The sequence below is a fragment of the Stegodyphus dumicola genome, chromosome 5 (genome assembly GCF_044657685.1).
Source record: "Stegodyphus dumicola isolate Sdum_Otavi_A_Nest chromosome 5, ASM4465768v1".
NCBI classification, from domain to species: Eukaryota; Metazoa; Arthropoda; class Arachnida; order Araneae; family Eresidae; genus Stegodyphus; species Stegodyphus dumicola.
Window position 1 is genome coordinate 146,081,254 of NC_140772.1, and position 14,834 is coordinate 146,096,087.

A 14,834-nucleotide genomic window follows, 5' to 3' on the forward strand; every position below is an offset into this window, starting at 1 on the left:
CCCAAATAGGAAAACAAGTTTTTTCCTTTGATTTCCAATATTTATTTTCTTTCTGATTACAGCTATGAATCAATTTTGCCAATTTTAATCAACTACTACATTCAAAATAAACTTTTTCTTACCCTCCAAAGCTCAGATACTTGCTGGGTGCTTAAATCCATAACAGTGGCTAAATTAATTACACATCAAGCTGAGAAATGAAACTTATTTTAAAATAAGCTTTAAACTTAGCACAATTTTTTTTTTTTTTTTTTTTTTTTTTTTTTTTCATTCTTTATCACTAACAAACAGGGCAATCGTAACATGGGATATTAGCATACTGCCCAAAACAATAAGTGTAAGATGTATCTGTGGAATATTCCACTTCTTAATATAATTTCTAAAACTTACAGCACATAAAAATCCTTGTGCCTTTTATGATAATTTTAGTGTTTTCCTGGCCTTCATTGGAATGAGCCCAGAGACTTGGGGAGTCATTGCCAAAAATTGACATAAAATCGACTCAATTTGATCTAACAAAAGCACTTGGTTCTAGAATTTGGACCAGTCTTTTCTAGAATTAGAATTGCATTAAATTAATAATTATGAGTTAAATAATTATTTAAGTAGTAATGTCCTAAATAATTTCCTAAGCTGTTTTTAATTTGTTGAGTTTCTGAACTGTTAGAGGTGTTGCTTTAACTGGGTCAAGAAGCATCTTTTGCAATCAATTAATGCCATTCACTACTGAGTCCTTTTCAGAGCTTTTGTATTGAGTGTATTGTTTTCAGTGTATTCAATAGTTTGATCATTGTCTAATATCAAAAGGCACTGAAAAAAACACTGCTCGAGGAACAGCAATTTGTATTTTCTTCAGATGAAGATTTTTTATCTGGAAATGCTTACCAAGGTTGTAAAATTTATATGTAATGAACTGTTATTTGTAGCTGTTGGCCATTTGAATCATTACACCATGACAGAATCACACATCAAATCTGAAATTTGCATAAAAAGTAGAACATGCTGGGATATGCAAATGTTCAGTATTCCACAGCATGTGTACATTATATGAAAGAGTAAATAACACTACAAAGTAATTTAAAAAGGCAGACTAAAATGCCAGTTTTTCATCCATATATTATGTTTACTTGTTATTTTGAAGGTTGGGGGTCATGTAATGTCTCATAAGACAAGAAGCAATTCATACTAACATGTCTCAGAATTCAGTTGCAAGGGGACTCAGTATTGTGAATTACTGTGTATCCCAACTGCTAATCATTTTGGTCTAATGATTTTTGCTAGACTTTGCAGTTAATAACTCCAGGAGAACCACAGAGATTGGCCTGAGAATCTCATTGGTCTTCTCTCTCTATTGCGCCAAATGACAGATATCTTGCCCACATGACTGTTAGGAATTTTTTATAGGAAACTGGATATATCGCTTAACATCAAGTATGGCTCAATGGCATCTGAAGCACTGTAGATTATTTGTAAAGTGAGCATTACTTTCATTCTGACACAGGAATCAATGCCTTTGATGGTGTGTTCAGCACCAAACACAGGTTCATGAAAAGTGTGATGTCACCTTTTCTAATAAGTCTCACTTTTCTTTTAGAATGTTATGATAGTCATATCCACGTGTGGAGAATGCATATTCGAAGCTTGCATTTTTCATCATTATGCTGGCCCAGCAACAGTATGAGGTGCACTGGATGCACATCCTGTTCACCTGTAGTGTGTATATCTGGTACTCTTACCAGTCACTATCATATTACTGAGGTTTTAATGCCCATGGCTATGAATATATTCAGGGCTTCTGTCCCCTCTCCTTTCAATAGAACAATGGGCAAACCAATGTTCCTCACATTGCCCTACATATTCTTTATACACAGGATGTTCAACTCCTGCTTTGCACAATGCATGTTCAAGATTTCTCACCAATTAACAGTTGGAGAGAGACTGAAATGACAATATTTACATGCCAGTGCAACACTCTAGCATAGACCTTGAAACCACAGGTGGACTTTTGTACCCATGACTGCCATCCGAAGTTTGTTTGACTCACAAAAACAATAGCAGGTAACATTCAGTTTCCTTTCAGCTGCTATGAGTTAAGATTATTGGGAGTACTGATTTCTGCATCCTCCATTTGTAGTATTTATCTGAGTAAAATCTAGCAATAAAAAGAGTCCTTGGTCAAATTATTCAAGAGCTCATTTTTCATACTTTGGAAAGCAGGAGATAATATTAATCTTGTTGATCCCACTGCTGTTGGGAAAATAACACAGAGAGCAGCCATATTGACTTTTCATCAGCAGGGATTAGGAGCACTAATCAATACATGATACAATGGCAATAGAAGCGAGTCTAGATGATTGCAGCAGCGTCTTGCTAGGATGAAAGCGAGAAGGATTCAGGGGAAGAAGGAAGGGAGTCAAAAGTTTCAGTTTGAATTAGAAAAAGTTTCGATTTACAATTATTTATTATTATTGCTATTGATTTACAATCTTTTTGATTTCGCAAGAGGCATCTACATTAAGTGTTATGTAAGATCGCATGATTAATTTGAAGGACGCAGTTTAGACTTATAGAGCTATTTTTAAGATAGCGAGATGTTCGCAAAAATGTTTTACTCCTGAAGATGAGGGACTGTGCCTGATCGCCCTCAAAATCGATAGAGATTTATTGAAAATCTTCTCAGATAAGGTAGCTTTTCTGGGTAATTTTATAAGTAAAGCCTTTTCTAAGGGAAGTTTGTGAACATTTAAGTCAAAATCCTGTTTACTGAAATAATGCTCTTTAATATAAATTACATTTTATTATTAAATAATCATTAAAATACATATTTTATTAATACATTTAATTATGCATGATTTAATGATTTCCATTTAATTATGGATTATTTAATGATTTCTAATCATAATTGCATGATTATTATTTGTAATCACAATTACAAATCATTATATCATTCTGTTTAATAAATTGCAATTTATTATTTACTACGTAAAAATCTCATATAGCAAATGACAAGCAATTTACATTTGACTGAATTTTTTTCTGTAGGAATACTTCAGGTTTTGACACCAGGTGCCATTATTATTAAATATTAATTTTTAACACTTTTTCTATTATTAAGAAATTAAATTCTTAATATACAACTGTGTACATTTGTAAATGTATAGAACCAAGTAGATTAATAATTTGCATTTCCCTTTAATTAATGAATGAGATAATTAAAGCTAACCAAAATAAATTTTACAGTATACAAGAGTTTCATGAGCACATTTAAATGCAATTTATGGGCTTTTGAAGAAATCCATTGATTAAAAAAAAAAAAAAAAAATGCTTTTTCACATAATGTATAAAATTTCATTTGAAATATTTAGAAAGAAAAATACATCATAAGAAATTCATTTGTAATAGCAAATAATTTTTAAAAATAAGATCAGGAATTAAATAGTCAAAAGGAGTATTGGTACAGCTTTGAAAACGGAAATAATATTTATTGAGCCTTTTTTAAATTAAATAAGATATTCTCATTAGATTTAAAAATAAATTTAAAGTGCTTTAATGTCAAATAAAAGCTTATTTCATGAAAAAGGCATTTCCTAAATGATACATTAATTTGTTTAGTCAATTAATTGTTTTGGCATAGTACATTTATATTAGATTAACCACTCAGTGAAATTTAAGACTTTATTAATTTTCGAGAGAATTTAAATTATGATAAATATTTCTTAGTTTCATTCGAATAGGGAGATGTGTTTTATTTAAACTTTTAAAATTTAGATCCAGTTATTGATTAAAAAAGTTAAATATTCGAGTGATTCATGAAATATTCATAGAAAGAATTTGAGTAATTTTCTCTTGAATAAGAAAAGACTAGAATAACTCTTCTTGAAATTCATAAAAACCCTTCTTAGTATGTTCAGAGGCCCACCAGCAGCCGAGCAGTAAAAGCCACTGAACTCTGGTAATTCATTTTGGAGTTTGATTCCCAGCAAACGGGCTAGCTGCCCGGTCGTTTTCGTGGTTTTCCCCATGCATAAGGCGGATACGAGCCAGTTTCCCTTAAAATGACCTCCACAGGGCATTCCTTCCTTTCCGTGTAATGCCTAAAGGCAGAGCACGTAATAAGTAAAAATAAAAATATGTTTTAATATTAAAAGGCTTTCCAGCTTTTACTTATTGTTGTTGTCTTGACCATGTATTTCATGAAAGAATGACCTTTTACTTGTTACTTGTACAACTGCTTTTAAAAGTATGGTTTTCTTCTGCAAACCCCTTATATTCTTCTCTATAATGTACAGCATACCACATAAATGTAATAAAAATTATGGCACATAAATAACTTAATAATTAGAATATGAAAAATGGTTTACTAGGTTCTTGCCTTATTATTTTTTGTATTGTTATTGTTTTTGATTTTACAAATATACACAAGTTTTCAGAAACAGAATCACAGATTTTATTTGCACAATGGCTCAATTTTTATTACCGCGATCTCTGCGCTCGAGGTATTAATGTAATATTTTAAATATTTAGCATAAAATTGCTTAACATGATAGTTTCTTGGTTTCTACAGTAAATTATTGACTTATCTGAAGTCTGCTTCTACTAGGTAAGAAAAAAGGAAATGTTAATGATGTTTGTTGTTCGAAACCAATCCTTCTTCAATGCGATCAGTTTTTCTTCGATAGTTATTTCAAAATGAAATGTATGGCATTTCAGCTGTTCTATGCAAACACAATCAAGTTTTCACTTTATTAAAAGCGAATATTAAAAGCTTTCAAATTTTGCAAGCATGTCGTACGTAACACATATTTTCTGAGGAAGTTTTAAGTGCTTTGTAATTTTCGTGGTTGTGTTTTCTTGTGTTCCTGCCTTTTACATTTTTATATTGCACTTCTTGTGTAAAAATGTTTTATATATTTAGAAGAAATTAAAAAATCGGTAAGGTTTAATATTTTTACGGTCGCTTAAATGAATTTGCTAAGGTTTTCTGTGCTCTCTCTCAGCTTGTAGTCTATTAATCTACTCTTGCACTCGCTACTAGTTATCCATTTTTACAGCTTTGTTATTAAGCATTGCTTTCTTCCCAATTATGCCGCTTACGCTTCAGAAAAATGTCACAACGAACATTTTTAAAAGCTGCATACTAGCATATGTTTTTGCAAATTTTGAATAGAGTAGTCCTGCACGCAAACATTTGCACCTGAAAGCCCGAATTTTGAATTTCAAATTTGTTTTATTATTTATTTCATATTTAAAAAAACTTTTCATTTAAAATTTAAAAGTTTTCTTTAACGAATTCATTGATTTGAAACCACGGAACCTACGGAATTTAAAAGTATGCTGTTTTTAAATATTTAGTGATTTTGCCTTTGGTATTGAATTTTATGTGGTGAAGTGTGAAGAACCTTATATTTAATAGATAAGGTTAATACACAACAATAAGAAAAAATTAACAATATTGTTAGCACATAGCAATATAACACAATGTTAATAAGAAAATGTTAAAAAAATATTTTGTAAGCCATCTTGCTATCAAAACTGGATACTAATATGATGAACTGATTAAAGACTGAAAAAAATGTGAAACTGCATAATAATACTTGTTACTGTATTGGAAATTCTAAAGATATGCTGCATTAAATGTAAAATAATACTTTTGTCATTTTACCATTGAATTTTACACGGAGTAAAAGCGAAGAAAGCAATGTGTATAACAAAACAAATTATGTAAGTGAGTTCAAGAGCAGACTAATAAGCTGCGAACTCAGCGAGTGTTTAGAAAATCTTAATAAACTCTCTTGTGTGACTTTAAAATCTGAACACTTTCAGTTTTATTTCATTTTATTGTCCCAAACGGGAATTTACCGAGAAGGGCCATTCATTTCGTTTTTGGCATTTTTGTGTTGATTCACTATAAACGGCAAATCACTTTTTAAATTGTTCCCACCAAATATTAGAGCCCTGTATTATATTTAAAAAAATTAAATAATGATGAATCTGCACAAATGTATGTATGTTTCTGGCATTGTGATAAAACAACGGTACCTAGAGACATCCAATTTTGAATAACGTAGTCTTCCATTCCTATATGGGGATCTGGAAGCCCAAATTTGGAATTTGTTTTATTTATATATTTCATATTTTGTAAAGCATTTATGAGTTTTTGATTAAGAAACTGGACGATTTCAAAGAGAGCAATAGCAACACTGTACGAATAAAACATTTTAATCTCCAGTGCACAGGACTGTGTATTGGAAATCTAAAGATATGATCGTTTAAATATTTGGTGATATTGCCGTTGAATTGAATTTTATGGTTTAAGTGCAAAGAACATATTTAATAAATAATGGTAACACACAAAAACTTTAAAAAACGCCCTTTTGGGAGTAATACAAAATCTGAAAATTTTCAGATTTTTAAATTTTTATATTTACTTCCCTTCCTCCTCAGTTTAAAAAAAAAAAATAGTAGTAACGCTTTTCCACTCACGTGCCCCAAGATGGCAATTAAACTCCTGGTTCAGTTTCCTTTTTCGAATCAACTGTTTGACCAATAATTAAGAAAAATATCTAACTCCAACTCAATGTCTGAGAGTTTTGGAAAGAAAAAGGAAGGCCATTATTTAAAAGAAATTAGTAGCTTGACATTCACTTGTCAAAAACCTAACACAGAATTTGCTAATTAGGCTTAATGAACCAGAGCAATCAGAATTAACCAAGATAGCTATCCACTTATATTGCCTCTCGAGAGAATATTTTAATTCTACCGTAATATTTTATTCTGCTTGACTCAAAGAGGTTTGAGAAGATTTTGTCTTCCTTTCTACATCTTTTTAATTACTAACAGCAGTCTATTCTAAGAAGTTTTCGAGAAAAAAGCATTTTTTACATATTATACATGTTCTTTTAGAGATCAAAACTATAAATGAGTCATTTTTATTTATTTACTTACTAGAGGAAGTATCCGATGCCAGTTAAGTTAAATTTAGAATAATGTATCTAACAACGGAGAGAACGATACCACTGTAATCCTTCTGTAATAACGATGCAAAAAAACGATTGATAGTCATACCTTTTTCACTCTGATGCGATATGGAACCCACAGAAAAATTTCTGTAGAAAAATAAACTAATTCTCTCCCATTATATTGGCAACAATCGCACACAGTTTTTAATGATTTTCGTCTTTCTAATCAAAAGGACGTAAAAGCTCAAGTTCCGTCCAATATGTCACCTATATTCAATTTCAGTCCATTAAATGTGACAAAAGGCTTATCATAATTTATTAGAAGTCAGTAATGCGAACAAACAAACACACACACACAGACATTCTTCTTTATATATATATATTGTAACGCTTACCCATTTTTGACTAACAAACTGCGATTTGAAAGGTAGCAAATGTATTTAATGTTGAGCAAAGCTATTTTTATTTCATCGTAAAACTTACAAACTTTTTTTAACAAACTCTACGATTTGAAAGCAAGCAGGTGACAACACTTCTCGAAAGAAAGCAGAATTTTATTTCCAACGTGCGAGATTGTTCCTACTCGAAGAAATGAGGTCGAATATTAGAGTTTTCAGAATTAATTAATATCTCAGATTTTAGCTATTTTTGGGGAGGCAGTGGATGTCGACCTTTCTCAGGACCCCAAAAAGAATTGTAGAACAATAGTGACGATAGCTATAGTAGTAGCTGAGTTAATTGCGAACAAATACACAAACATTCTTCTTTATATATATAGTGTTGGCAGTGGCGATAAATGTAAAGCATATTTTGCTTCCCTTAAAGCTAAGACTAATCTAAATAAATTCATGCTTTATTCCGTAAATTAAAATAAGCTAACACTGTAGCCTTTACATTTAAAATCATTTGAGTGAAAGAAAACTAGCATTATGCTAACTCATAAAAACACACATTCGCCGATACTGACGTACATATAATACTTGGCCAACCCGCAGATCTTGACGTCATCGGCCAATCAGCAGCAACCATGTTAGCTTACCACCGATTGACCTCCGATCAAAATTTGCATAAGGAAAAATTAAAGCCAACAAACGGCCCTGTTTTCCTCATGCAAATACAAAAAAAAAAAAAAAAAAACTTACACAGAATTACAGAAGTTCATAGTTCAATTCTATTATACGAAAGCACTTATTGTCTTTAAACACTGAAAACATCTAAACAAAACTTCCTTAAATTAACAGCAGTCACCGCTTTTGTAAATAAGTCAGCAGTATTTAATTTACTGGTGATAAATTCAAGGTCAAACACTCCATCATTTACTAGTCTTCTAATAAAGTGATATTTTATGTCTCTGTGCTTAGTTTGGCGATCTAGAAAAATCAATGGCAGACTTGTTATCACAAAATAGTTTATATTCTCTTAAATTAAACTTTAAAATTTCATCTTGTAAGACATTTTTTGTCCACATTAATTCCTTCGCTGCTTCAGATAAGGCGATATACCCCGCTTCCATGGTTGATAAACTTACACTTTTTTGTTTAACAGTTTTCCAGATTACCAGTACTTCATCTAAATATAATATAAATCTTCCCATGGACAAGTTGTCATTCCTATTACTTGCATAATCAGCATCTGAATAACAATATAAATTTAGATGTTTAATCTTCGATAAGTTTAATTTATATAATTTAGTACTATTGAGATAACCAAGCAATTTCAACAATGCTTCCCAATGCCTAATTCCAGGATTCTCCTGAAACTGTGATAAGATATTCACTGCATATGTAATATCAGGCCTTGTCCTGTTAGCTACAAGAACTAAACATCCCAACAGATTTCTAAAGGGTAATGTATGCATTTCCGCAATTTCTGCACTTGTAGATGGACAATCTAATTTGGTAAGAATAGTGCCTTTAGCTATGGGAAGTAAAGCTATTGGTATCTGAAAATGTTTAAATTTTTCAAAAGTTTCTTCGATATATTTTTGCTGATATATAAAAACCCCATTCTCATTCTCTAAGAATTCAATTCTAAGTAACGTTTCAGTTTTGCCTAATACTTTAAGATCAAAAAACTTACTCAGCTGTGAAATTACTTTATACCATATTGATCTTTACTAAAATTCGCAATATCATCTACATATAACAAGAGAGTTACATCTGAACTTTTATAAACACAATTACACCATTGTATTTTCTTAAAATGTAGATTTTCTAAAGTACTTTCAAATTCACAAAACCATTCATGGCCGCTTTGATGTAGACTGTAAATGGCCTTGTGTAATAAACACACTTTATTTTCCTCTTCAATAAATCCCTCTGGTTGGGTCATATATATTTTTCATTTAGGTTTGCATATAAATATGCATTCTTTACATCTAACTGACAATTAGTCCATCCATATATAAACATACCAGTATAGTGAAAAATATTCTTATGATTGAAAAATTTACTACAGGACTGTAAACGTCATAAAAATCTTCACCTCTTTTCTGCCTGAATCCCTGTGCTACTAAACATGCTTTGTATCTAACCTCTTGATTCTTTTCATTTCTTTTTAGCATATAGACCCATTTGTTTCCTAGCATAGTTTTATTTTCTGGCTTTTCGACTAATTCCCAAACCTTTCTTTTCTTCATTGTTTCAATTTCTTCTCTCATTGCCTTATCCCATTCTTCGGCATTTACTGATTTTCGTGCTTCTTTAAAATTTTGTGATATAACAATTTCTATGGAATTTGCCTCTTCAGACACGGAGCTAGTCTCCTTTTCTACAAAATTAACTTTCCCCGAGTATTCGTTTTTTCCACTAAAATCAAACTTATCTTTTTCAAATTTAATATTTCTTGCCTCACAATACATTTCAATATCATTATAGGATCTAAAACGGGTGTCTGTTCCCTCTACATAATAATATATGTCTGTACATCTTCCGTCTGGCCTTTTAACTGCTTTTCTTTGCCAGTTTAAGTCTGATTCTTCTTTCGGGGTAAATTTGTCATCTGAGAACTTTATTTCTTCTATAGAAGTTTCCTGTTCTTCATCTGATTCTGCTAATAGCTCAGGTTCCTCTAGTCTTTTAAACTTAGTTTTTGATTTCTGTTCCAGGATGCCATTTGCATCCTGGAACAGAAATCAAAGTTTCATCAAATTCAGTTTTTCAACGAACACATTACAGGTTTCTATTAATCTGTGTTCTTCTGGTAGCCATATCCTATAACCCCTAGTTTCCTTCGCATATCCTACCATGATTTCTTCTTTGCACCTCATTTGTAATTTATTTCTAATCTGTTTTGGCATGCCAACAACCAAATATTTTAAAATAAACAACATTGGTTTTTCTATTTAAAAACATTTCATAAGGGGTTCGGTTGCTTTTATGACATACTCTGTTCCACGTATGTACGAAACAGCCAAGTGCTTCTGCCCACCATTCTTTTCCCATTTTACCATCATTAAGCATAATTTTAACTCTGTCTAATGCCATTTGGTTAAAACGCACACACACACACCGTTCTCTTCTGGGGTGTACGCGTTTGTGCGTTCAACACTAATTCCATTTTCGGCTAAGTACCTTTCGAATTGCCTGTTACAGAATTGCACACCGTTATCGGTGCATATATTTATTAATTTCCTATTCGTCAGTCTTTCCATTTGCCTATGATAATTCTTAAAGTTGTAGAATGATTAATTTTTTTTCATACAATACACTATTACTAATCTACTATAGTCATCCACAATAGTGAGGAAATATTTACTCCCACCGTTAGATGGAACTGGGAGTGGGCCACAAACGTCTAAATAAACCAACTGCAATGGTTTATTTGATCTCTTCGGAACAGTTTTAAAAGTTATTCTACTAGATTTAGCAATAATACACGGTTCACACCTATCCATTGGTTTTTCAATTTCTGGTAACCCTTTCACGCTTTGATTCTTACTAGTATTCTTAACATAATCAAAATTTACGTGGCTAAATCTCCAAAGCCATAGCATCGTATCGTCTACTTTATTTAACTTTCCAATTTCTGTACCGTAACCAGCTTCCTTTTTATCTGTTGCATATCTAAATGGTTTTACGTGATAAAGTCTGTCATATCGTTTAGCGTAGCATAATCTATCCCAATTATTAAAATACATCCACATCTTCCTTTCTGAAATCACAAAATGAGCACCTGCCTTTTCTAACCTTGCTCCCGATAGTAAATTTCTTTTTAGATTTGGATCATATAACACATTATCTAACTCAATCCAATTTATTCAATTGCCTACTTTTACTGCAAATTTGATGGTACCCTTTCCTTGTACTTTACTTTCAGAATTTCCTACAGCTAAAGATATACGTATATCATCTATTTCTTCAAAATTTGTCATTAAATTTCTATTATTACAGAAATGAGTTGTAGCTGCAGTATCTACGACCCAATTAAATTTACCTGCGTTACCTCCTTTATCTGTAGTTGTTACATAATTTTCTACTAACATTAATTCTTTATCTTTAAACTGTCCATTATTATCGTCTATTTTAAATTTCTGATTTTTACTTACATTTTCTTCACATTGAGCGATTAAGTGTCCAAATTTATGACGTCAGAAACAAGGTCCTATTCTCATATTCCCCATTTCTCTGCATTTATTCCCCATTTCCCTGCATATCTTTCCCTGCATTTGAACTAATAGTATTGAACACGCTTACCTTGCTGTCTTCTAAATCAGCATTTACCATAAGTCGGCTTTCTTCCCTTACCAGTTCTTCAGCAATTCTTTCCAGCGTAAAATCTTCGTCCTTCCACCTATAGATCAACTGTACAATGCCGGCGTATTCCTTGGGTAATCTCCTTATTGCTTGAAATCCTTTAAAAAGATCTGGCAAGTTGTGTCCAGCTTCAGCCAACTTTGCAGTCATTTTTATCCTCGCGATAAATAATCCTATTTCTTCATTTGGTGTATGTCTAATGCTAAAAAATTCATCCAGTAACTGAATTATCTTTGCTTTTTGTTTTGAGTTCGAATTGCTTCTGTAGAACTTCCCATGCTTCTTTACCACTTGAACATTCTTGTATCAGTGGCCTGAACTCAGTTTTAATTCCATAATATAATGTAGTGAAGACTCTGTTCTCTCTCAATGTGAATTCCTGCTTTTCACGTCTTGTTGTACTTTTATCTAATTCTTCTTCTTCATCCTCTATGAAGATCCAACAATTTCTATCCAGTACCAGCATTTTAATATCGACTTTCCATCGATCCCAGTTGTCATGGTTTAGCAGCTCAAAACTTTCAGGTAGTAATGACATCTTCAATTAAGCGTGAGCACAACGACTTGAACAAACTTCTAAGACAGGTCAGCTTCTTTTCGTGGATAACGGCCCTCTTCATTTACATTCCTTCAATGCTGAGTTGAACTGGGTAACAGGTTAGCTGTTGGCTCTGGGCCCATAACCGTTATGGCAGTGGAGATAAAGGCAAAGCATATTTTGCTTCCCTTAAATAAAGCTAAGACTAATCTAAATAAAATTCATGCTTTATTCCATAACCACGTTAGCTTACCACCGATTGACCTCCAATCAAAATTTGCATAAGGAAAAACTAAAGCCAACAATTATAGCCATCAAGCGGATGTATGTCAGGGGTAAAATGAGTCTGAATCTGTTAAGAATGAATGCGAAGTTGCTGGTTACGCTTTTTTCACCCCCCGTATTTGGTTACATTAGTGGATACTCTGAGAAGACGATGTGTAGGATGTGCTTGAGCAGTTTATCTCAGTTTTTCCTCTTACTGTACTCGCTGTCACTTAATGCTCATTTAAGAACACAAATTTTCCTTCCTGGAAGGGTAACTAGCTGTAAGCATCGATAAGAATGCACTAGATATGATGGCATGGCGAGAAATGTACGCGTTCCTAAACAAACTCCCCCAAATTTATTGCCCATCTTAAACAGAAAGGTTTCTGCATGTGAGTGAGGGGACTTTACTTGAACGTCTCATGTTCTCATGAGCTCGTATTTCTAGGGAAATAGAGTATTGCAAGATCTGCTTATTGTTAAACTAAAACGTTAGGAATTCTAATTTTTGTCCTTGAAATTGTGGCTTAGTTTTATAAAAAGTAGTACCGGAGCTCATCTTATTTAGGGCTCCGGTGTGTTCTGGCTACAATTGTAATTTATCTTAAAAATTTAGAAGCCCCGGAGCTGGGCTCCGCCACAATTTAAGCACTGGGCATGCCACTTCTATTGTTCTGGTTCTGGTATTTCTAATATTGTTCTGGTTCTGGTATTTCTATTGTTCTGGTATTAACTGCCCAGCTGTGGCTCAAATGAAAAATGGACAGGACCCCTATCGTAACGTGCCTGGTGCTGCACGGAGCCTCTGAGGTGACAAGCACCGCACATCTACAATAGCAATTAATTAGCATCCCCCTTGTCCAGAGCATCCCAAGATGGTATGGAAAGGGTGAGAGGCCTTAACACCAGTCGCTGATTGAAATACAGTGCCATACAAGAGGCTTGGCAGATAGTACATTGCCATACAATAATACTTTGGTTCATACACCATGTCGCAATTAAAGTACAACATATTACATATTGTTACAGATTTGGTATAGAAATAGCTAATGTTAGTAGAATTATAAATTAAATTGTTTTATTCCCCGTGCAGTGCAGTGCATGACAAATATTAAGAGGAATATTAAGAGCTATGCAGGAAAATTAAAAATACAAGAGCATGTGCATTTAATAAATAAATAGTATCTCTTTTTGATTTTGAGAAAGTGTCAAAAAATTCTCGTACATTTAAAAAGCTTATATAAGAGGCATGAAAACCTCTCAATTCTTTAGTTAGTTGTTTTATGAGTTTTGTTTAGAAAACTGCTGTGGTGAAATCTGATTATCTTTCTCTACCTTTTGAATGTAAACAATTTTAGTGGTTTAAAAGATAACTTCTGTGAGATATCGGGATAATGTAGGAATATCTGAGATAATTTAAGCATTTTGTTTTATTTGTTGTGATAATAAATCTTATTCATTTTTTTTATCGGACAATTCATAACGGACCCATACAGGTGCAACAATATAATGGCATATTACAAATAAAGTACATATACAACTAAAATATGTATACTATAGTACATTTAGAATAAAGTAATTTTGATTATGTCCATGTCTCTGAGGTGAAGAGGTATTGGGCCGGCCAACCGGTATAGTGGTCAGCGTGGCCGACTGCCGTGCCGAAGGGCCCGAATTCGAATCTTGGACAAGGCATGAATGTTTGTAAATGTTTAGTTTCTGAGTGACATGGTGACACTCTGGATATGCAGCGAGCCGAGAGTCCTCTCGTGTGGCTTGGTGGAAGGGGAAAGGGGTGGGAGACCCTCGACCCATCTTCCAGGGGTGCTCTCCATCAAAATGGAGGGCGGAACTGAGCTAAATAGCACCGTCACCTGTAAGGTGCTCAATGCTGTTGCCAACGACTAGCGTATCTTGCACTCCTTGCCAAGAGGAATTTTGTGGGTTTGGGCTGATTTTAATGTCAGACAAGTGAGCATAAGTAACAACAACAAAGTTACTGGAGCACTAGGAGGGCAAATGATGAGATATTGGTTTTTAGCGTTATATGTTCACTGAGTTCTGTTTGCACAATACTGCATTCTATTGCATTGTTTGTACAATATCCTGTTTGTTTTGTGTGCATTCTGTTTTGTTTTGTTCTGTTTGTACGCTGCGGTTGGAAGTAAAAAAAAAAAAATTCTATAAATTTGATTCGTTTCAAAAGAGAATCTGCATTTGTGACTATTCAAATCATTTCGTTTAAAGGAGATGTGACACCTTCTCCGGCTTTTACTTTTTCAAATGATCTAAGAAATTGCTCTTCATTTCATTTCA

At 33.0% G+C, this 14,834-nt stretch overlaps 1 protein-coding gene across 3 annotated transcripts in view; it reads left to right on the forward strand.

The window, feature by feature from the left end:
- Positions 1-14,834, forward strand: part of LOC146997280 (uncharacterized) — a 197,043-nt gene that overhangs the window by 175,300 nt on the left and 6,909 nt on the right. The window contains exon 8 of one of the 3 annotated variants that reach the window (XM_085816329.1): positions 8,706-8,857. The exons of the other annotated variants lie outside the window; for them this stretch is intronic. The gene's annotated coding sequence lies outside the window, so the exon portion shown is untranslated. The remainder of the gene's footprint in view (positions 1-8,705; positions 8,858-14,834) is intronic. 3 annotated transcript variants of the gene reach the window in all.